The following is a 22,157-nucleotide window of genomic DNA, read 5'->3' on the forward strand; positions in this document are numbered from 1 at the left end:
GTGAAAAGAGTTTAAACAAGGAAACCTGAGGAGAACTCAGGTGGCGACTCCCTAGCACAACGTGCAGAAGAAAATCTGAGAGACTGAGGCTCCTGACAGGAAGGTTCTAGAGGGAGGTGGTAGCTGATTGGCTACCTTCTGGAGTTTGGTCCTTTTTACAAAAGGACATAGATAGGCTACTAAGGAGAGGTCCTTAGGCCTATTTTTCTCTATGTCTATAGGACATTACTTTTCTATGTACCGGAGACTCCCGTCTCGACGACTGGGAATGATTCAGGCATGTGAATCTATGAAAGACACCCATAATACTGGATAAAAAAATGTTATGGGCCAGTTTTGAAATACTGGATTCTTTGTTGAGAAAAAAAAGGCAACACTTTGAACTAATCCTAGGAAGACGGTTCGAAGGTCTATGCCCAAATTCGTTTTTTAAATAATGAAAAGATCTAAAAATATAAATGTAAAAGATACGTTTATGGTCGAAATACTTTGGCTGTCATATCTCTCCTGCGACCATTAACCAAAGTAAAAAAGTGCAATTTCACAACAGGAGGAAAGGCAGCGGGTATAAGAAAAAAAGGTAAGAAAAAAGGTAGGATGGATTGGCAAAGAGAGGGGAAATGGAAGCAAGGTAAGGGGTAATAAGGTACAATGAGCTGATTATTTTTTAAAATACCCGAGTTGTGAACAGCATTTGAGATGAGAGTTGTGATGGGAGGGGTATGAGAACATGGATTTTATAGTGGTGACAGACATGGGCAGTGGGGCACAGACGGTGGCGAATACAAAGATGGAAAAGGTAGAGATTTTTCCAAAATTCCCGCTAAACAAGGCAATACCAGAGGGGGAATAAAGCGGGATTCTGTCCAGGAAAGATTTAAAACTAAGGAAGCACCTTCCTACAAGGGATATCACAGCGGGGGGAAATGAAAAAAAGACAAGGAAGCATGGAAGACTCCCAGTAGATTTATGGTACATATGGAGAGTTGTTTCACTCATTCTTCAACCCTGCTAAGCCCTATCTGTCACAATTTTTAGGTCACCTAAAATATATATATATATATATATATATATATATATATATATATATATAATGATTATTTTTTCAGTGACAATTTAGTTCACCCCAAGTTTTAGTTATCGGGTAATTGGATGAAAAATAAGAATGCAGACACCGACCTGAACATCAGCAGTCAAAGGTCCTGGCTAGTAAAGCGAGTGAATAGTTTAGCATTTAGCCGTGTACTACCCATAAACTCGTATACAAAAGTGTTCCTTTTCAGCTTAGTCTCCCTATACCATGCAATCAAAAATGGATTTATGCAGTGAAACTTACCTATAGTTGTCACAGCTATTGATATTGGCAATCACAATTGGCAGAAAATATGTGTGCTTCTTGTTCGCCTCTATAAATTCTTCAAACTTTGCCTTATATCTGGTAAAGGAATTGAACATATGTATTAACATTTGGTCCATTAAATTAAGATTTACTGTTCTTAAGGAGTATTTCGCAAAATCACACATTGCATGATTAATTCTGGTGTATGAGGACATTTACTTTCAGAAGGAAAACAGCTTAGATGTGGTGAAATGTTGAAATATAGACAGCAACGGGGATGTAGAATTTATCCTGTATTATTTATATAGATGGACATAGGCCTTCAGGATATACAAGACAAAGAGCGAGTGAATGAGTGAGTGAGTATTGTCCAAAACTAAAGGTCGAGTAATCAATATCAAGTTGATGTGAAATGCTTTCCTCAACATTCAAATCGGTTTTATTTTAGGACTCAATAGGGGCCTGATGTATCAAAGGTTTTACCTTTCTGTGTCTATGTGGAAATGTGTTTATACATAAAGGCATAGCTGAGATTTTTCTGCAACTCAAAGCAATAGAACACAGTAGTTTTTTTTATTGTGGCCAAACACTAGTAGATGATTGGACATTTTCTTAGAAAGGCAGACAACAGCAGGATAATAGGAGTAGTAGTGTACTCCCAGGGCTTGTCTCCTCAAAAGAAAGGTAGCCAATGTCTTCGTTGCTAGGAAAGAGGAATGAGAGGTCAGCACTTTTAGCATTTACATTTATCAACTAACTCCCTTTCAGAAAACATTCATGTGAAGAAAAATACGGTACATTCTAAAAATTAGTGTCTACCAGGAGCTCATTGTGATTTTTCTAAATGATCACCGGGCACCAACCATGATCCCTTTTCTGGTCTACAAGCATGTTTATAATAGAAACTCACTGTGGAGGAAAAGAAACTCTGGCGAGTGCTACTTGGTGAGACAAAGTAGACAACTGCACCCCTAGGGCCAGAGTTTCAGAAGGTTCATATACAACTCTCTTAAAGAGAAACCTAAAAGAGAAAACACAAACAATTTGTATCAGTTTTATCACCAGAGGATTTCTGGAGGTGCAGAATCTGTTGTGCTGTGTGAGCCTTGTGACCATCCAGAATAAAACTTTTTGGCTACAGTAGAGAGACCAGAAGGAAGCATCTGTGAAGTAGACATTGTGGTAGGCCTAGCGTCTGTCATTCCAGACATGATGATGGGCTGTGAGGTGGCAGGAATGTTGGTACCTGTTCTGAAAGTGCATCTTTTGGCCATTTTGCTTCTGTGATAGGCTTTATGGAAGTTGGATCTGAAAGTGTTCCTTGAAAAACCTGCTTTGATATTGGGCATTCTAAAAACTGTCTTGCCCAGAGACACGGATCCTATTGCTATCCCTAAGAAAAGTCTGCTCCTCTGGCAACCTGCAGAAATATGTTTGTCATTTCCAACACATATGTAGTGAGAGCATTGAGTGTAGAATTTAGGATAGAGGGACACAAAGGTGAAAACTAGCACGACCTGCTACCATTCCAGGAACAACACTTGGGTTGTGAGATGACGACATATATTTGGAATGTTTCATGGTGTTCTATGCCTCTCCAGAATCTTCAATGGGAGTATCCTGTGAAGCTTTCCCTAGTTTGTTTTGTGCTATTGGGTATCCTAAAAATGTGACCTGCCTACAGGTATGGCCCAACTGCTGTGTGATGAAAAACCTACCTTCCGATTACTTTCTATTTACAGGACATTTTCACTCCTCCTTAACATCCAGGACCTGTAGGCATGGGTGTGCAAAGTCCTACCTCAATAAAGGGAACAAATTACATTTGTCTACATTAAGTGGTCATACCTTTCTAGAAATGTGGCAAGTTGTTGTATCAGTAGAGGCAAGAGCTGTTTAGCAAGCTGAAGAGACACTTTATTAGCTCCTTCCATTTGTCCATAGAGCATCTACAAGAAAATGGAATCACATTCACATTTAACTGTTAAGATGTTGGCTCAGATGAAATCCATAAGCATTTCTTAAAATACTGTGTAACAAGCGATCAGCAGCACAATGGACCGGTTGAGGCATTGTGGTAAATTCAATTCGACCAGGAGGTGCTTGACCAAAGGGAAAAGCTAATACAACTTTGTCCAAGTTCCGGCGCATCACAAGAGAATGCTGAAAGTTGTCTTATTGCAATACACGTTATAGAAAACAGCCCTCCTAAAAATCAAACTTGCTGATTGTTCACTATGCAAATGCCAATTAACAATCAAATATTTAAATATATTATGTTCACTATGCAAATGCCAATTAACAATAAAACATTTAAATATATTAGAAATCAATAAAAAAAAAACTGAACAGCTTTCCCTACACATTTGATTACAGTCCAACATTTAGAAACAGACTATATGTTTATATAAGAATTTATCATTTAACTATCTTTAGCGACTATTAGGAATATTTGGTTACGGCTCTCCTCTGTGTGGTTCTCGTGAGCTAGCCATGTTTTGATTGATGTGCCTCACTTGGACAATATTAGAGGCAACAGGGAGGCCAAACGTGAGCTCCACATCACTACTCCTTGCAAATAAAGAAATCCAAACAATTGTACTCATACATGGCTGAAATTCTAAAAATCACCTTCGAAGGTCGGAGAACTTCACACTGTTCACTTGATCCCATTTACATTTTGTGGGAGAATGTTTCTCAATAAATGATAGCGTTGGTGAGAGAACTTAATCCTAATAGACATTTTACAAAGTTTTGCTTCCACCAATCTCATTTTAATTGATGTCTTCTCACAATTTGTTTTCTCAAAAGCTTTGCCAACTTTGTGAAGTTCAGAAGGATTCCAAACTTTAACAAAAATCTAATTTGTGGAGGAAAATATTTTCGCCACCGCACACTCCATCAAGGGTCACAGGATCATAATCATTAAGCTTAATTTTATTGCAGTTAATTCACATACCCCAGACTACAAAAAGTTAAATTCACAGCGTTTTTAGCAAAAAAGTTGTTTCAGTTACGGTTAAATATTTTTTCAAGTAATTAATTTCACATTGGGAACTTCTAATATTACCTGAATTATATTGAAGGGCAGTTCACTGTGATACACAATATTCAATATTGTTGGTAGTTTCTCTTCTGTCCAAAATTTAGCTTCAATGTCTAAGCTTTTTTTCATTAGATCTTCGACTAATGACTTTATGGATGTAAACAAAATAAAATTTCAGGTTAGCATGTGTTAGCACAATAAAAGACACAACCGGTCATATAGAAACTCTCACTGTAATCTTTCTTACAATGGTAAGACACTTATCATGACTTACCAAACACACTTCACACTAGTCTTGAAAAAAATTACACTAAAATACACATATAGTCACTAGTTTGTTATTGTGTCATGCAGGTTAATAGTAGCACAAGCTCCCGAATTTGACTTTTGGCAAATAATGAACATGAGATGGCGGAGTTGATCAAGTGCCTGCTGCAGAAATCTTAATGTTCAAATCTCCATTTTATGATCCAATTGTTAATAAAGGAACGGCCTTTGAGTGGGTCATGGTAAGATCTATTATTAAGAGCGTGGACACAATCCATTCAATACTTTATTTTATATACCAAGTCCGTGATGAGTCAGGCAGGGCGGAATTACGATATGGAAACCTGCTGTGCCTGATCATGAGTAAGTCAGTCTTCCCGCACCTAGTTTTCCTGGGTGTTGGAACACGAACCGATTTTACTGGGTGGTAATTCCCCTAGTAAAATGACGTGAAGCTTTGACACCAGCAACAGCCAACATTCTGTATCCTGATTTCACCCTTTATATTGACTACATTACCTCTATTCAAATTTAAACATGAACTCTTATTCGCAAATCATAATTTGGCCTATTTTCCAGTCAATAATTGAATGCAAAATTAGTCCTTAACAGACTCTTGTATTCAACTTCCTCATTTATTTCATGTATAAAGGGATAAGAATAATAATCAAGGCCAAGTACTATTTTCAATCCTGCACTTCATATTTTAGTTCTCATAAGTAGAACTGTAATAGCACTGTGTCAACCTAATTATTAAATTACATGTCAGACAGAAGTGAGTTCAGTTTCCAAATTGTAAGGCTGTGTCTTTCTTCTAGTCCTTTCATCCACAAACATATGGTGGAATCCATTGAGGGAAGTCCTGGAGGAAGGGGTGGGATGTCATTTGACCCTGGAACAACATGGCATCTGACAGACAGCGACTTTTCGATATAAATGTATTAACAGTGTTATGTATATTGGCAACCATGATCCCTTGTGGCCAGGCTTCTTTATAAAACTTGGACACATACAGTGTATACCTGTGACAGTGGAAAGCAAAAGAAAAGACCGAGGAAGATTCCATTGATGATTTGGTTGACGCATGGTCAGTCCAAGATGGGATAATATGTTGTTGGATGATGGCTTGGCATTGTGGAAAGGGCCAGCAAGTAACATGCTGTTATATGACAGACGATTGGATCTAGCCAAGGCATAAGGGAGTCCACACATTCTTTAGGTTTACATGGCATGGATTTTAAGGGCCTTCTTATGTCTACACACTGGGGCCTTCTTAGATCTACACACTGGAGGTAATAGGAACTGCAGAGGGGCCAGGGTTAATGCAGATTATAGGTGGAATCCTGAGGTTTTCCTGTGAAATGAGCAATTTCCAAACTACATTAGTAACATCTGGTCCGCTTATCTGGGTAACTCTTAATTTTGTCCCAGACTTTAATCTGGAGTTTTTGGCCTCTACTGTCTGCATGGATTAAAAGCAGCCAGTCATAATGGCAGCCAAAGTGTTTCTCTCACTTAGTCCTTTACACAGCCTGGATATAATGGGGTAACAATAGTGTTCAATTTTGGGGAATATGACTTTTGTTGAAAAATTGTATGGTAAATGTCAGTGCACCAGCAATATCTGGTATCTAATTATATTACTAATTCAAAAAATGATGCTTGCATACCCAGGACAGCAGTACATCATTGTTAGAGCAAATGAATTGTGTTTCCGAATTCTGGAAGTAATAGTGACAAACTCAAAATAAGTGATTACTCTGAGCTGAATCTGAGTGCCTGTTTTTAACGCAAAACCCAGTGGTCTACATTCTTAAGGCACAGAACGGTATGCCTAATCAGTAATTTGGCATCTAGGTCAGCAGTTCTTAACCTGTGGTCCAGGGGCGGCTCTAGGCTCATGGCGGCCCTGGGCAGGGAGCGTAGGTAGGGGGCCCCGGAAGAGGGGGTCCGGGCGGGGTGGATCGCGGAGGCCAGTGAATAGGGGGGGGGGGGGGGGCGGGGTTCAGGGTGTTTGAAAGTGGAACAGAGCCGGAGGCCACCAAATTCCTGCCAGGGGCCACCACGCAAATATGTATCCATCCTCAGAGGATTATTATATTAAGGATATATATTGGCGTGGTGGCCCCTGGGGTTTGGTGGCCCTGTGCAGGTGCACAGCTTGCACATGCCTAAGGCCGGCCCTGTGTGGTCAAATGGCCTCTAGGAGTCTGTGTGGCCTACTCTGGGGATCCCGAACTGTGTTAAAAAACTAAATAATATTACAATTAATTCATTTATATAAAGAACCTAAATTGAAAATGTGAAAACATTTTCTATATTTCATTGTGGATTAAACCAAATATTTCAAGATTTTAACATGTGTTTGATAGGCTTGTTTTTGTATTTAAGTTCAAATCATAGAAATTGCTTAGTTCAGGGGTCCCCAGTTTCCAATGAGAACACAATGGGGGCCCTCAGATTCCAGTAATGATTCAGTGAGGGCCACAAAAGTCAAAAGGTTCAGAACCACTGCTCCTATTACAAAGATGCCTGAAAGCATCAACAGTAATATTTATAAGCAGGTCAATTGTTCTCAATTCCATCTTGCTGAAGCCTTCCTATTGATGTAGGGAGTTTGATGCTTTTTCAGAATGCAGTCTGGCTCAGATACTGAGGACATGCTGCTCATGTCCTGCACCCCAGTGGCCTCACCAGCAGCGGCCGGTAGTGGGAGTATCGGCCGGGCGGTGACGTGGGGAGGGGGAGGGGCAGGGTGGGGGGGTAGTAATGTATGGATTACGGCCCGTAACACGTAAGTAAACATAAATAAAGAAAACTAATTTCGTTGTGCGCACTGCATTACCAAATGCGATGCAGTGCGCACAACGAAATTCATTTTATTTATTTATATGTTTACTTACCTGTTAAGGTCCGTAATCCATACATTACCACCCCCCACCCTGCCCCTCCCCCTCCCCACATCATCGCCCGTCCGGTACTCCCACTACCGGCCACGGCTGGCCTCCACTCATTCATCTGGCTCTCCTGCTCTTTTTGACGGCACACTATCTTTTGCATATAAGAATGCTTGGTATTTTACTATAAACCCCATAAGAATGATATTTAATTAATGTCACATATTCATCTCAGGAGTCACTAGACACAAGGCTCCCTGGTTTCATGAGCATTGTGAACAAATCACGTTTCATAAACAATATTCCAAAAAAGAACAAAAAAATAACACCAGTGTGTCATGTAAACATTCACTGCATAAGTATAAAATGAATAGACTCACCACAACATTTAAAGTATACTGTATTTCAAGATCTAAAATCTTTTCTAGTGGTAGAAGGGGTCCTATTTTCTCCCAGCATACATTGTGAACTAAATCAGGGTGCTTCATTATTTCACTGGAAAGGAAACAATCATAGTTGCATATTTAATTAAGTGAAATACATAGCATATGAAGCAGTATGCATTAGAACAGAGTATGCCACTCACTAGAGTATGTCTGCAATGCGAACGGCCTATATTTCTTTCAAATTCAAACAATTAAAGTATAGATTTTGAGTGTAAGCTCTTCTGTATAGAAGGATACATGTTAGCTCAATGTAAAAATTCCAAAGTGTTTAACTTATGCCAACAAAGTAGATCTATTCCAAGACTTCCCAAAATGGCACTGTAGCTATAAATCTGTTGTTCCTGGCACTAGTCTCACTCCTGATATTATTTAGTGTCAGCGCTTGACAAAAAACACATTTATTGTTGCCCTGCTACCTGGCATACTGATCATTAAGTCTTCTGATTGACAGGCAATTTAAGTGATCCTAGTCAATTACTATATGAAAGCCTCTTGGTTCTTCATACAACCCATCTGGTGGAGATGATTGGCATTCTTTAGGGGCTCAGCATTCTTTAGGGGCTCAGCACCCAGAACTTTAGAATTCCATGAACTCGACCAACTTGGAGAAGGTCAGATGACATTTGACAAAGGAACGGCTCATTGCGTGGAGCTATGTGTTAATCGGGAGCCTAAAGTGGAACATGATAGTGGAGGTGGGCAGATGGTCTGAAAAATTCTTGGTGTTTTTGGGGTGCTATTGATTTTCACAAGTTTGTCCTTGGAGATGGGGGGACTTTGACATCCCTAACTTCAGATTGGGATAGAAAATATAAGGCTGGTTGTCCAATGGATTAGTTTTAGATATGATCAGCGAGGTGTTTTTCATTTGAGAAGTAAAAAAATGTTGTTTTGTTTCGGAGGTTGCTTCAGCAGTATGATTGGTAATGTGATTGGTGAACTGATGCCGTCTTCATCAGCTTTAAATAAGATCCTGAATTTGGGCAATGCCAATGGTGTACATTTGCATTGCCAAATATATCTGGAATATGGGCTGATTGTTTAGGACTTGCGTTCGATTTTTTTCTTAGGCTTCTCCTTGCTTTTTTGATCTATCAACCATATATTAGTTGAGCTCACTTGCACTGAATATGATGAACAGGCAGAAATAACAAGTTTTCAGTGAAGGTTTGAAGTCTAAAAGGCTTTGTTTTTGCAATTTTCCAAGTAGCCTTTGATGTGGTCAAGAAATATAATATTGAGAAATGGTGTTAAACTTTCAGCAAAATATAATTTAGGGTAGCTGGTGAAATCCATTTTCCTTTCATAGATCATGGAAGACATAGATGTAAGATATAATAGATTCAGTTGTTTTCGGGGCTGTTTGGGGATTTTGAAAGTGGAGAAAGCTGTAGATGTGTTTTGTTTTTTGCATAAAATATTTTTGTAAATGATAGGTAGGCCTCCTGTTGATTTTTGCCTAGCCATGCTTTCTTTTTGTCAGCCCATGCTGGTGTGAAGGGAGTAGTAATTTAACAAAGAATCTTTGAATCACATGAGGTCAAGATCACTGTGGTGGGCATCAGCTGATCTGCTGTTGTGACTCATGTATTCGGGGCTGGACTTGTGACTTATTTATTCTCAGGTTGTGTGTCTTGATAGGAGCTATTCTTCTAACATTTGTGCTTGGGAGGAGTTCTTTTGGGAGAGGTTCTTGAAATCGTTAGAAGCGGCTTCTTTCTCTGATTCACTATTAGTATTATAGGTTTCGGCTACTTGCAGGCAGGGAGTGTCTTATTATTTATTACTGGATTAAAAGGAACAGAGGAGAGCAGGAGCTACCAGTAACACATAAAGGTGTTACAAGAGAAAGTAGGGATTGCAGATGGTTGACATGACATTTTGAAAAGACACCTAAACCCCACAGACCCTCAACAGTGTATTTATCCCCAATTAAACCAAACTGTAAAATCTTACTTAGGATAGATGTAGTGCACCCAAACCAGCAGGTGAGTGGTATCCGGTTCATCCAATCCGCATTCTGTGATGGTGTTAAGTTGCGAAGAGAAATGCTGGATATAGAATTTTGCATAGATGGTACACACATCAAAGTTCTCTGGGTAAAGCGGTTTAATTTGTTTTGCCACAATATATAAATCTGATTTTATTGCCTTGCCCATGTGTTTTAACTCATCGGAAACCGATGACGTGGTTTTGTCACTCGTGGTCTGTGGTAATTGACACATTCTTTCTTTAACTGACTGCTTTACTACTTCTTCCCATTTTGCCATCCATTCCCTGGACTCTGGAGTAAGTTCTGCTGTCTCAGAATCACTTTTCTTTTCTTCATTGACTTGCTCTACAAGTGCATTCACCGCCTCTTTGAGCTCCGCAGTCGCTACAGGTTCATCTATATTCTGGCTGGACAGTGCACTCACAGATTTGTGGAATATCTTTGACATTTGTTCCCACAGATGAGTATAAAGTCGTGTTACTTTTTCCTGTTGGTTCTGTAATTCCTCTTGGCTGTTACTGATTGTATGTCTTAATGCTTTGTGCTGCAGATCAATTAGTTCTTGGATAGCACTGTGGAATCTTCCCGAATTAATGGATTCCTCAACGTGTTCAACTGCAAAAATGAAAAGGCAAATATTTGAATCTGTAATGTAGTTCCTTTACATTAGATTGAGAATAAAAATACCAGAATTAAGTTGTCCTATTTAACATAAGTAATGATGATTACTTTTTAGAATTTCAGCCTCATTATATAACATCAGTGAAATCACCAGACAGAACACCATATCCCAGTGAATTTACGGAAGAGACTCTGAAATCCCATTTTAATATCAAACTGCAACCCCAGCAGGGCAAAATATATATAAAGGTTCATTTAGTCTGAGGCTACAGTGTGTGTGTGCGCATTTGAAGTATTTACTTGGCCCACATGATGACGTATTTACTGTTTATGACTCTTTTGCTAAGGAAGAATGCCCTTTTTTGTCTTTATGACAGGCTGAGTATTCACTAATCACCATTACACGTTTATTTGTATTATTTTGTTGTCATAATAACATTATTGGATGTATAGCTTCATTTGATGCACAGAAAAATAGCCCATTGTCAGAAATATATACCATCAATATTTTTTCCTTGTATGTCTTTCACCATCACCATTTAGAATGCAAGCTGTAGCCCCAACTCCATTTTATAGCACCTATCTTTAGTGCAGTGTTTTCAACTAAAAGCCATACTCCCAGCTTCCATATTGTAGACCAAGATGTTGCTTCAATAATGTATTTTCTTTTTAGCAACAGCTGGTAACACACACAGAGTCACCCAACAATTATCAACCATTTCTCTAACAAAAAGCTGGACTTTTAACTTTGGCAATGCTTTTTGTTATTGGTGGGAGAGAATGTACCAGCCAAATTTCACATGCACAGCCAGACTTCACTGCAGGGCAACTGCACTAGTTTGGGAGATACCCTGCCACCTGGACCTCATGCAACATATCAATGTCTGAGGTGAAATGGGGACACATGTGCCTAGCTTTAGGGTGTGCAAAGCTGAAGACTTTGCTGCCATAAACTTTGACAAATCTACTTACAAATGATACAAAGTTTGCAAAATAAAAGTGTGATGTTCTTTCCTTCCCCTGTTATCCCTTCCTTCCCCTTTAAGTTGTGTCATCCTCCTTTGCATTCTAAGTTCTCAGAATGTACCTGTTTACTTGATTCTCTGCTTGTCAGTTACCTGTGGCTGTTTATGGATGAGGTTTTATTAAACCCACTCTGCTTTACTGAATCGACTTCATATTCATTTTATTACATAATTGCACCATATTATACTGGCGACGATCGGAAACGAAACAACCTCAACATAACACATCAAGGTTCCTGACCTGCCTTCTCCTCCAGCGGCTGATTTTCAAGATTAAAAGAGAAGCGAAGACTTCCCAGCGGCAGCTTTGAAAGTGTCATAATGGTGAGGAGAGCGGGAGGTTTCGTTTACAATATATGGGACTTGAGGATTTAAGACTAAAAGACTTTGCGCGTAATATAAAAAAAAAAAACGTTTGGTGCTCGCGCTTCGCTCTTCAATTTTGTGACGTTGGCTTGCGTTTCAAACGCATGCGTTCCAGACGCGCTGACGATCTAAAAAAGAAAAAAGCCAATGCACACGCTGCGCTTCAGGAGAGCCGCGCTGCGTTTCAATAGAACGCGCTGACGATCTGACAACGTTTAAGGAGAGCTGCGTTAAAATAGAATGAACATTGTTCCACATGCTGCGCTTAAGGAGAAATGCGTTCCAATAGAACGTACATTGTTTGTGTCTAACGCTGCGCCTCAAGAGGACTACGCTGCATTCCTGTAGATTGTCCTTTGTTGTAACACGTTCTATTCCTTTAAACAAGCATTGGAAAGTGGAACATTCAATCTTACTACCTTCTTTCTCCTGTTGTCCTGCAAAAAGCACAATACTTTGAACAATTGACACTTGATTTCTTATTTATTTTACTAAAATATTTTGGCACAAAGGAAGTAGTTCTATAAATAAGTAAATTACTCATAATTAAGGAAAATTAACCTTAATAACAGGATATAAACTTATTTAAAAACATTTTTTAACAGATATATAAAAAAAAAAGAAAAATGCAAAATGTAACAAAACCTGCATTCTTCCTTACAAGTCCAGGGGAGCCTAATGTAAAATGGAAAAAATGGAAAAAAATATTCACAAATTATGCTAGGGTCTGCGGAACCAACTTGAGTGCTGAAAGAAAACACTCACTTCTTCTTCATTGTCTAGGAGGTGAAGGACAGGATGTTCTTGAACATTTACCAGACTTATCAGCTGCAGAACAAAGAAACTTAAATGAATACGAAATAGCCATTCTACAACTTGATAGGCATTATCTACCTAGACTTAGCACCATCATGGAAAGGTACCATTTTGGTTTACGTGAACAAAAAAAAGATGAAACTGTAGAAGAATACGTATCTTCTTTGAGAAAACTTGCTTCTTCTTGCAACTTTGGTCAGACACTTGATGAACGCATACGTGATCAGTTTGTTTTGAGATGCGCACATGACGACATAAGAAAAGAACTGTGGCTGAAGGATGAGCCTCCTTTAGAAGAAGTTTTGACTATTGCTAAACAAGTAGAACATATGACAAGATGTGTCGGAGAACTAAAAAAAGAAAAAGAAAAGCCATCCACTTCTGAGTCTAAAGACGAAGTAAAAATTGATGAGACTGTCTATCAAGTAAAGAAAGTAGAAAATGTCACAAATGATGAGAAGCATGTTAGGTCAACTAATCCTTCTTTTTCTTTGTCCGGTAACAGATTTTCTTGTTTTAGGTGTGGTCAAATTGGTCATTTGGCTAATTCACCTATGTGTCCAGCGTTAAAGGTGACATGTAATTTATGTAATAAGAAGGGTCATTTTGCAAAATTGTGCAGGAGCAAAACAAATTATAGTGACAACTCACGGAAAAGATGGTCTCAACCTCATGTAAGATCGATTTGTTTTGAGGTTAAAGATGACAAATCTGATCATCCCTCTCATTTGGTTAGTGTGGAAGGCTCTATGATTAATTTAAAATTTGATTCCTGCTCAAAAATAACTATAATTGATGAAAAGTTGTATAATGAACTATTTAAAGGCAAAGTAAAACTGTTCAAATGTGACATTTTTCCCTTAGGGTATAGCGAGAAACCTATTGGGATGGTGGGTTACTTCATGGCTGAGATAGAACTTGGTTCAAGGATCACTGTTGGTAAAGTTTACGTGTCAAAGAAAGGTGATGCACTATTAGGTTGGTTGCACCAACGCTATTTAGGTGTGACACTTGATCCTAATGCCTCTCCTCAAGCCCAAATTCACGAAGTATCTAATCCAATACGTGACAACATGAGTGATGAAAGCCTGTCTTTGTCTTTAGCAAAACAATTTCCTGATGTTTTTAAAGAAGAATTAGGGTGTTTGCGTGGTTACAAACACCATATCAAATTAAAAGTCAATGCTCTTCCTGTTGTGGCAAAAGTAAGGAGGATTCCTCTTGTAGAACAAGCGAAAGTTCAAGAAGAACTTGACAAACTTGTGAGAAATGATATTATTGAACCCGTGGAGGCAACTGAGTGGCTTGCTCCTGTGGTTATCGCAAAGAAGCCTACTGGTGAAATTCGTCTTTGCATTGACTTAAGGGCACTAAATAAGGAGGTGGTTGTTGACAGGTTTCCCCTTCCTAATATAGATGAGATAGTCAGCACTTTAGAAGGTGCAAAGTATTTTACCATTCTCGATTTAGCTTCCGCATACCATCAGGTAGAGCTTGACTCTTATTCACAAGACTTGACTGCCTTTATTACACCAATGGGTACGTTTAAATTTAAGAGGATGCCTTTTGGCCTCGTCTCTGCCGCCTCTGTCTTCCAACGTATCATGTCAAAGATCTTAAGAGGCTTGTCAGGTGTTAAGTGCTATCAGGATGATTTGTTAATTTATGGAGGTAGTGTTCTTGAGCATGATTGTCGTGTGTCTGAGGTATTAAAAAGATTGGATGGTGCAGGTATGACCTTAAAAAGATCCAAATGCAAGTTTAGGGTTCAAGAAGTTAACTACTTAGGTCATTGTATTACTGGTGATGGGGTCTTTCCAAAGAAAGAACTTGTCGATTCTATAGACAAAGTTAAGGATCCAACTTGTAAAGAAGAACTTCTCTCATTTCTAGGCATGGTGGAATTTTATGGAAAATTCATTCCCAATTTCGCTGATAAAACCCATAATTTGAGAAAACTAACTTCAAAAAATCTTGTGTTTGATTGGTCTAGTGAATGTAAGGCTGAATTTGAGTGTATCAAGAAAGAGTTGAATAAGGCCCCTTCTCTTCATGCGTTTGTTCCTGGACTACCCACTATCTTGTTTACTGACGCTAGTGATAAAGGGCTGGGTGCCGTTTTAGTCCAGAAGAGAAATGGTAAGGATTTTCTTATTTGTTGTTCCTCTCGTTGCCTTAGAGGTTCAGAGTTTAATTACTCTGTAATAGAGAAGGAATCCCTCGCAATTTTCTGGGCCTTGAGAAAGTTTAGGAATCTTGTTTGGGGAACGAAAGTGTGTGTATTATCTGATCATAAGCCTTTGAGAGAGGTCTTTTCAAAGAAGGGTCTTGATGCCATTTCCTCAAGAATCAGGAAGTGGATTGTTTCTCTGCAGGAATTTGAGTTTGATGTAGAATATATTCCTGGGATTGCTAACCGGTCGGCTGATTGTTTATCTAGATTAGTTGACAGTGAGAATGCTGATCAAGATGATTTTTGTGAACCTGATGAGTGTACCAATGTGTGTGAAATTACTGATGGTGCAATTGATGAAACTGAATGGAGGTTGGAGTTGGGAAAAGATGAAGAAATTTCTCAGGTTATACTGTCTTTAATGAGTAAATCTCGTCTGTCTAAACCTTGGTCTTTAGTTTCAGATGAACTCTCTGTAAATAATGGTCTGTTGACTCGAGGTACTAAACTTGTTCCTCCCTCTTCTCTTAGAAGAAAATTGTTAGCTCATGCCCATTGTGGTCATTTGGGGATTGTGAAAACCAAAGAGTTTCTACGTATGCAATTTTGGTGGCCAGGTATGGATCTTGAAATCGAAAGAATGGTTAGAGAATGTCCTGAGTGTTGTTCTAGCGATAAGATCCTGAAGACTAAACAAATGCCAATGGTTAAGAGGGCCTTACCCGGTCATCCTTGGGATGAGGTGGCTATTGACATTGTGGGTCCTTTATCTGGTATTTCCGATACTCCCTATCTCATCGTTTTAATTGATCTTTACTCGAGGTGGATTGAAGTTTCTGCTGTCAGAGAAATTACCTCTGATTCCATCATTAAGTTCTTGGAACCTCTGTTTTGTAAAGAAGGTTTTCCAAATAGTCTTCTGTCTGACAATGGCCCTCAATTCTGTTCCTCAGTTTTTGTTGACTTTCTAAAAAAATGTGGGGTTGCCCATAAGAAATGTTCACTATATCACCCAGAGACTAACGGTGCTGTAGAGAGGGTCAATAAAACACTGAAGGAGTCAATTCAACTTGCTCGTGCCTCTGGTTTAAATTGGAAATCCACTCTCCAAGACAGGATAAATACCTCTCGCTTTGTCCCTCATTCTTCTACTGGGAGGTCTCCATTTGAACTGTTTAAAGGGAGGATTCCTAATACTTTGTTGTGTCCTGGGTGGATGTGTTTAAACAAAGGTCTAGTGGATAATGATATAGGCGAATGGAGGGCAAGAACTGTTTAAGCAGGATGCACGTAAGTCTTATTTTGACAAAAAGAAAAGTGTAAATTTTCAAGAGATCAAGGTTGGTGATCTTGTAAAAATAAAGACTCCGGTTGGACGCAAACCGTGGTCCAAATATACCGATGTTAGAGCGGTTATCAAGGTTTTCAGGAATGCTGTAAAGACTGAAGATGGAAGAATCTGGAACAAGAGTCGTGTTGTGGTTGTTAATCCTAATTTATTTGTTGACTCTTCTCGTTGTGATACTGGTTTGTGCAATAATTTCCTTCTTCCTTCCAATTCTCCATTAGACAGGTTATCCTCTCCTTCTACAAGAAGTCAAAGGATTCGTAGTGCACCGTACCACTTGAAAGATTATGTTTAGCTTGCATTTCTTTTTGCTTATACTGCCTAACTTGGTTTACTTCTCTTATTTGTAAAGAAGGGAGATGTGTGATGTTCTTTCCTTCCCTTGTTATCCCTTCCTTCCCCTTTAAGTTGTGTCATCCTCCTTTGCATTCTAAGTTCTCAGAATGTACCTGTTTACTTGATTCTCTACTTGTCAGTTACCTGTGGCTGTTTATGGATGAGGTTTTATTAAACCCACTCTGCTTTACTGAATCGACTTCATATTCATTTTATTACATAATTGCACCATATTATAAAAAGCTCTGCAAATGAAGGGTTTACGACTATAACGGTGAAGACAAAAACAGCAAATCCTGTTGTGGATAGCAAATATTGGTGGCAACAACTAGCGATGTGGGAAAATAAATTTTCTATGCATTATGCCACAAATTTTGCCTTCAACTCCACTTTCAATTACATTCCTATGCAAATATAATTTTGCGCAGGAAGAAAATTGTGCAATAAGAGTAATTGAACAAAAAACATGAACACTTTGTAACACTTCAGGAATCGAGAATTGTGTACAATTGTGCATGCTGGATACATTATGCCAAGAGTTAAACCTCATAGAAAATTGGCCTTCCACGCATGTTGCTTTTGCAACTTTGTCAAGTCTTCAACAGCCTGCCTTGCAACTGCGCCAAAATGTTCTTAAATATTAACTAGCGAACAGCACAGTCGATTTAGTAGGCCACCACGTCAGGCCTCCATGCACTGGATGAAGAACACTTCAAGGTGCTGACAAACAGAGCAGACCCCACGGCCACGTGGGACCGACTGCCGCCCAGACAAGTGGGTGACTGAGATAATAACTCACAAACACTTGAGGTAACCAGTCACTGACACATACAAAGGGATGTAGCATGTGCACATCTAATGGCTGCTGCCATCTTAAACCTCTCTAAAGCATCCCAGCAATGTGCATCCCTCTTTTCAAACAATATGTACCTGTGGAAGGTCTCCTTATCTCCATAACATCAATGTTGTCGGGTATTTTCTCTATGTTCCCACTCGAGATGATTTTCAATAAGTGTTTTTTGGCCGCTTTCATTTTGTTCATTGGTTTTTCCATTAGTTTGCCGTCTTTTGATTTGGCTTTTATTTCTGTCGCATTGGTGGCAGCACTGTGAGATCCTGCTTGAAAAAGAACCACATGTTTGTGTTACAAGTATAGCCCAAAACTAGAAGAACCGTGAAATGAAAGCCTAGATAGGCCCAACCCTGCATATGACAACACCTGGTAACAAAACAGAAAAGAATAACCTTCATTAAATTTCAGCATCAATAGGTAACATGAGCTCAACACATATTTTAAGGGCATGCTTTAAAAAAATTGTATATGGAATATGATTTGCCAAAAACAGGCATGATAAGAAGTGGTGATGTGTGTCTTCATTGCCGAACTTGTGTGTGTGTGCTATTTCAATTTCTAAGAATGAATTGGACAGCTAGAATTGCCTCTGGCCCTGCACTTGCAAGAAATAGAAGCAGTGCTAGAAGCACGTCAATTCATTAATAGCTTAGCTCGTTCTAACGATGGCACGGAGATGTGAAAAAAGTCGAAAATATTGTTTACCAATTTTAATGTCTGGTTTCTCCATTAAGTAACACAGCGAGTAACTGGTAGGTACCCTGATTAAAATGTTAACTAAGTATGCCTGCAGAGCCCTCTTTAGTTCTTGCTGGGAGTGATCCATACTCTGGTCACTATATCTTTGAGCTTAGCCACACCATCTCTTCACAAATAACAGAATAAAATTGTCCAAACAGCTCTTTAGTCAACTGACTAGCTCCTCATGTCTTCATTGTGTTCCTCATTTTTTTTTTGAAAACAGATTTTATTGGTTACATGGTGGACACATATCAAGTAATGCTCTGACAGACAATCACTAGAAGCAAATTATCAAGTACAGTGACATGAAAGTATTTTCATATGCAATCAAACAGTTGAGGCAAAGGTTCCCGAGCGCTTAGAGGCCTGTAGGTGATTGAGCGCGCTACAAATCAAAAATAACAATAACAATAACAATAACAACAAAAGAAATGCAAAAGTTGCACAACCCCCCCACCCACCCACCCTCAACCCCCCCCCCCCCCCGCGTGCCTACTCCGCCCGTGTTGTGCTTGGAACATGTTACACTTGCCAAAAGTGCCACAGTGTCCGCCTGTATCACAGGCTGTCAAGTGAACTGAAAGACATCTTCCTCTGGAGGCGGGTCTAAGTCCAGGCCCCGATAGTCCGCCCACCGCTTCCATATTCTGTAATGCTTGAGCGGGCAGCCCCTTGCTACATATATTGGCTGTTACAGGCCCATACAAAAGTCCATCCCGTTCTGCCAAGCTATGAGTGACGGGGCTCGGGGCGCCTTCCAAGATCTCGCAATGTCCCTTTTGGCCAGGGTTAGCCCCAACAGTAGTAAATGACACTTATACCGATTGCCCCCCACTCCAGCCAGCACGTGAAGAAGGGCCAACTTGGGATCTTTCTGAAGCTCCCAGGCCAGGGCCTCATTCAAACAACTGAATACCCTATTCCAGAACCTCCCTAGAACCCTGCAGTCCCATACTGTATGCAGCAGCGTACCCACTTCTGATCCGCACCCAAGGCAAATTGGGGATGCTATCAATCCCGCCCTCCACAAGCGCTGTCTAGTGTAATACATACGATGAAGGTAACTGAATTGTATCAGTCGCAAGCACGTGGAAATGGCCGCTCCCCTGGGTCCCTCCAGTGCCTCCACCCAATCCTCCTCGTCTAGCTCCCCAACATCCTGCTCCAGAGTTGTGCAAGGTCTGTGGAGCAGTGGCGCACTAAGGTTTGATAGATGCGGGACATCTTTTTGTCCGGTAGTTCTCCCATAAAGACCTTGGCCTCAATGGGACTGAATTCCGGTATGTCTTCCACCCCCTGAAGATACGGAGTAAGAGCATGCCGGAATTGGAGGTATTTATAAAATTGGGTACGTGGCATCCTCCCGCAGAGTATCAAATGACTTGAGCACACCCCAAGACATGACATCACCTAGTGTAGAGATGCCTATCGCATCCCAACTCCGGAAGCTCACTAGGGCCGCGAGCTGAGGCAATCTACCATTCTGCCACAATGGGGTTTCTAATGTTAGGACATTCCACCAGCCCATCCTACGCAGGGCCTGCCGCCAAACCTGAAATACCACCTGCGTGATGGATGGTAGGGATCCCCGTAGAGATGCAGAGTATAGTAGCGTATGTAAGGAGGCAGAGCCCATCAGGGCTCGTTCCACTGCATATGCGGGGTCTCCCCTGTCCGCATACCACCATTCGTTCAGAACCAGGAGGTGGGATGCCTGATAGTATGACAGGACGTCCGATGTGGCCAGCCCTCCTGTATAAGTGGAGCGAAAGCAAGTCCGCAAAGCAACCCGCACTGCGCCCCCCTCCCACAGAAAGCCACTCAACGCCGCGTTAAGGCGCCGAAACCAATCTTGTGGGACTAACGCCAGATGATTCTGCATAGGATAGAGGAGGCGCGGGAGCGCCACCATCTTGAAAATGGAAGACCTACCCTGAATGGAGAGCAGCATTCTGGCCCATGCCTTGAGATCTTCCCGTGTGCACTCCCACACCGGGGCAATATTACGCTCCAGGGCCACGAACGCATCCTCCGTAAGGAACACCCCCAAGTATTTCACTCCATCTGCGGCCACTTGAATCCCATTGGCCCACTCTCCAATTGGCAGCGGGCCCCCCAGAGTCCAGAGGGTAGACTTCCCGGGGTTCATATAGAGACCCGAAGTTTCACCAAATATTTGTAGGATTCGCAGAATGAGAGGCCCCGAGCGCTCCAGGTCGGTGAGAAAAAACAGCACATCGTCTGCGTATAGGGCTATCCTATCCGCCACATCGGTCGACCACTGGAAACCCTTTAGTTGAGCGTCGATCCGCACCCACGCCGCAAGGGGTTCCATTGCGAGTGCGAATCGGTATGGGGAGAGGGGGCAACCCTGTCTCGTCCCCCGCTGGATACTAAAAGAGCGGGATATTCCGCCGCCCACTCGCACCGCTGCCGTGAGGTCCGTGTATAGGAGCCGTACATATGCCAGGAATCGGGGCCCTAGATTCAGACACCCCAATAGGGCAAATAAATACGTCCAGCTCAGGGAGTCGAACGCCCTATCCTTGTCTGCCAACAGCAGCGCAGCCCGTTCTCCCAATCCCCGCCAGGCTGAAATCGCAACCTGAGCTCGCCTGATATGCCTAATGGCACGTTGTGGCATAAAGCCGGCTTGGTCCGGATTAACCAAATCTGTGATGTGGGGCTTGAGCCTATTGGCGAGGGCCTTTGCCAGTATCTTGGCCTCGGTATTGAGCAACGAGATCGGGCGGTAGGACTCATGCCTCTCTGGGGGCCGCCACGGCTTCAAGAAAACAACTACCTCCGCATGTCTCCAATCCGGGAGCAGCGTACCACTCTCACGCGCCTCCTCAATGACCGGCCGGAAGTGGGGTGTCAACTGCGATTGTGTTCCTCATTTTACAAGTGGACCTGTAATATCTTCTGCCTATTGCATTTATCTTAAAGGGAAAGGGAAGAAATATATATATATATATATATAGCTGCACAGTTGGTACAGACACAGGGCATGTAAAATGCTGGCATCGTTATATTGACGATTTGTTTATCGTCTGGGATGGAGGGATGGATTCAGCAGAAGAATTTATCAGAATTCTCAACATCAATGACCTCAATGTGCATTTTTCAGGCTCAGTTAGTCCGGTGGCAGCGGAGTACCTAGACCTGAAGGTGTATATTGAGAGTAACCAACTGCATACCACCCTGTACAGAAAAGATACTGCTGGCAATTCGACACTCTTTGCCAGCAGTAGCCACCCCACCCAGCTAAAAAACAGCATTCCCTACGGAGAACTACTAAGAATCCGTAGGAACTGCTCAAAAGACTCCGATTTCGAGGCGGCCGCTTCGGAATGCTTAGCAAGATTCTCCACGAGGGGCTATGGTAATTCCTTACTGAAAAACACCTTGAAGAAGGTAAGGAAGATACAGAGAACTAAACTCTTGGCCACAGATAATCCTACTGTGGGAAGAAATAGAAAATCCAACAAGGAAAATGGGAAGTTCAGACTTATTACTCCGTATTCTACGGGAGCTAAGTATCTGAAAGCTATGCTAAATAAAAACTGGCATATACTAAAAACGGATAGTGTACTATCGGATGACCTACCTGCTCATCCTTTGATCACGTTCAGCAGGGCTAGGTCACTAAGTGACATGCTGGTCTCGAGTCATCTAGATAAACTAACACCTAAAACTAATTCCTTGAAGCGTATGGCGGGCTTCTTTCCTTGCGGCCACTGCAAGGCTTGCAGTGGTAGCAGACGAGTGCTATCATATGACATACCAGACACCGGTAATAAAGTGCCGATCAAGCACTTTATTACATGCAGCTCCCAGTTCGTAGTTTATTGTTTGGTCTGCCCGTGTGGCTCACGCTACATAGGGAG

At 41.0% G+C, this 22,157-nt stretch overlaps 1 pseudogene across 1 annotated transcript in view; it reads right to left on the reverse strand.

Moving 5' to 3' along the window:
• Nucleotides 1-22,157, reverse strand: part of LOC147690225 (tumor necrosis factor alpha-induced protein 2-like) — a 113,879-nt pseudogene that overhangs the window by 63,844 nt on the left and 27,878 nt on the right. Inside the window, exons 2-7 of the transcript XR_015300139.1 lie at nt 17,604-17,789; nt 9,952-10,603; nt 7,930-8,044; nt 4,410-4,532; nt 3,188-3,288; nt 1,337-1,435 (exon numbers count right to left, since the gene is read on the reverse strand). The product of XR_015300139.1 is annotated as a tumor necrosis factor alpha-induced protein 2-like (transcript). The remainder of the gene's footprint in view (nt 1-1,336; nt 1,436-3,187; nt 3,289-4,409; nt 4,533-7,929; nt 8,045-9,951; nt 10,604-17,603; nt 17,790-22,157) is intronic.

This window comes from Lissotriton vulgaris, chromosome 9 (assembly GCF_964263255.1).
Source record: "Lissotriton vulgaris chromosome 9, aLisVul1.2, whole genome shotgun sequence".
NCBI lineage: Eukaryota > Metazoa > Chordata > Amphibia > Caudata > Salamandridae > Lissotriton > Lissotriton vulgaris.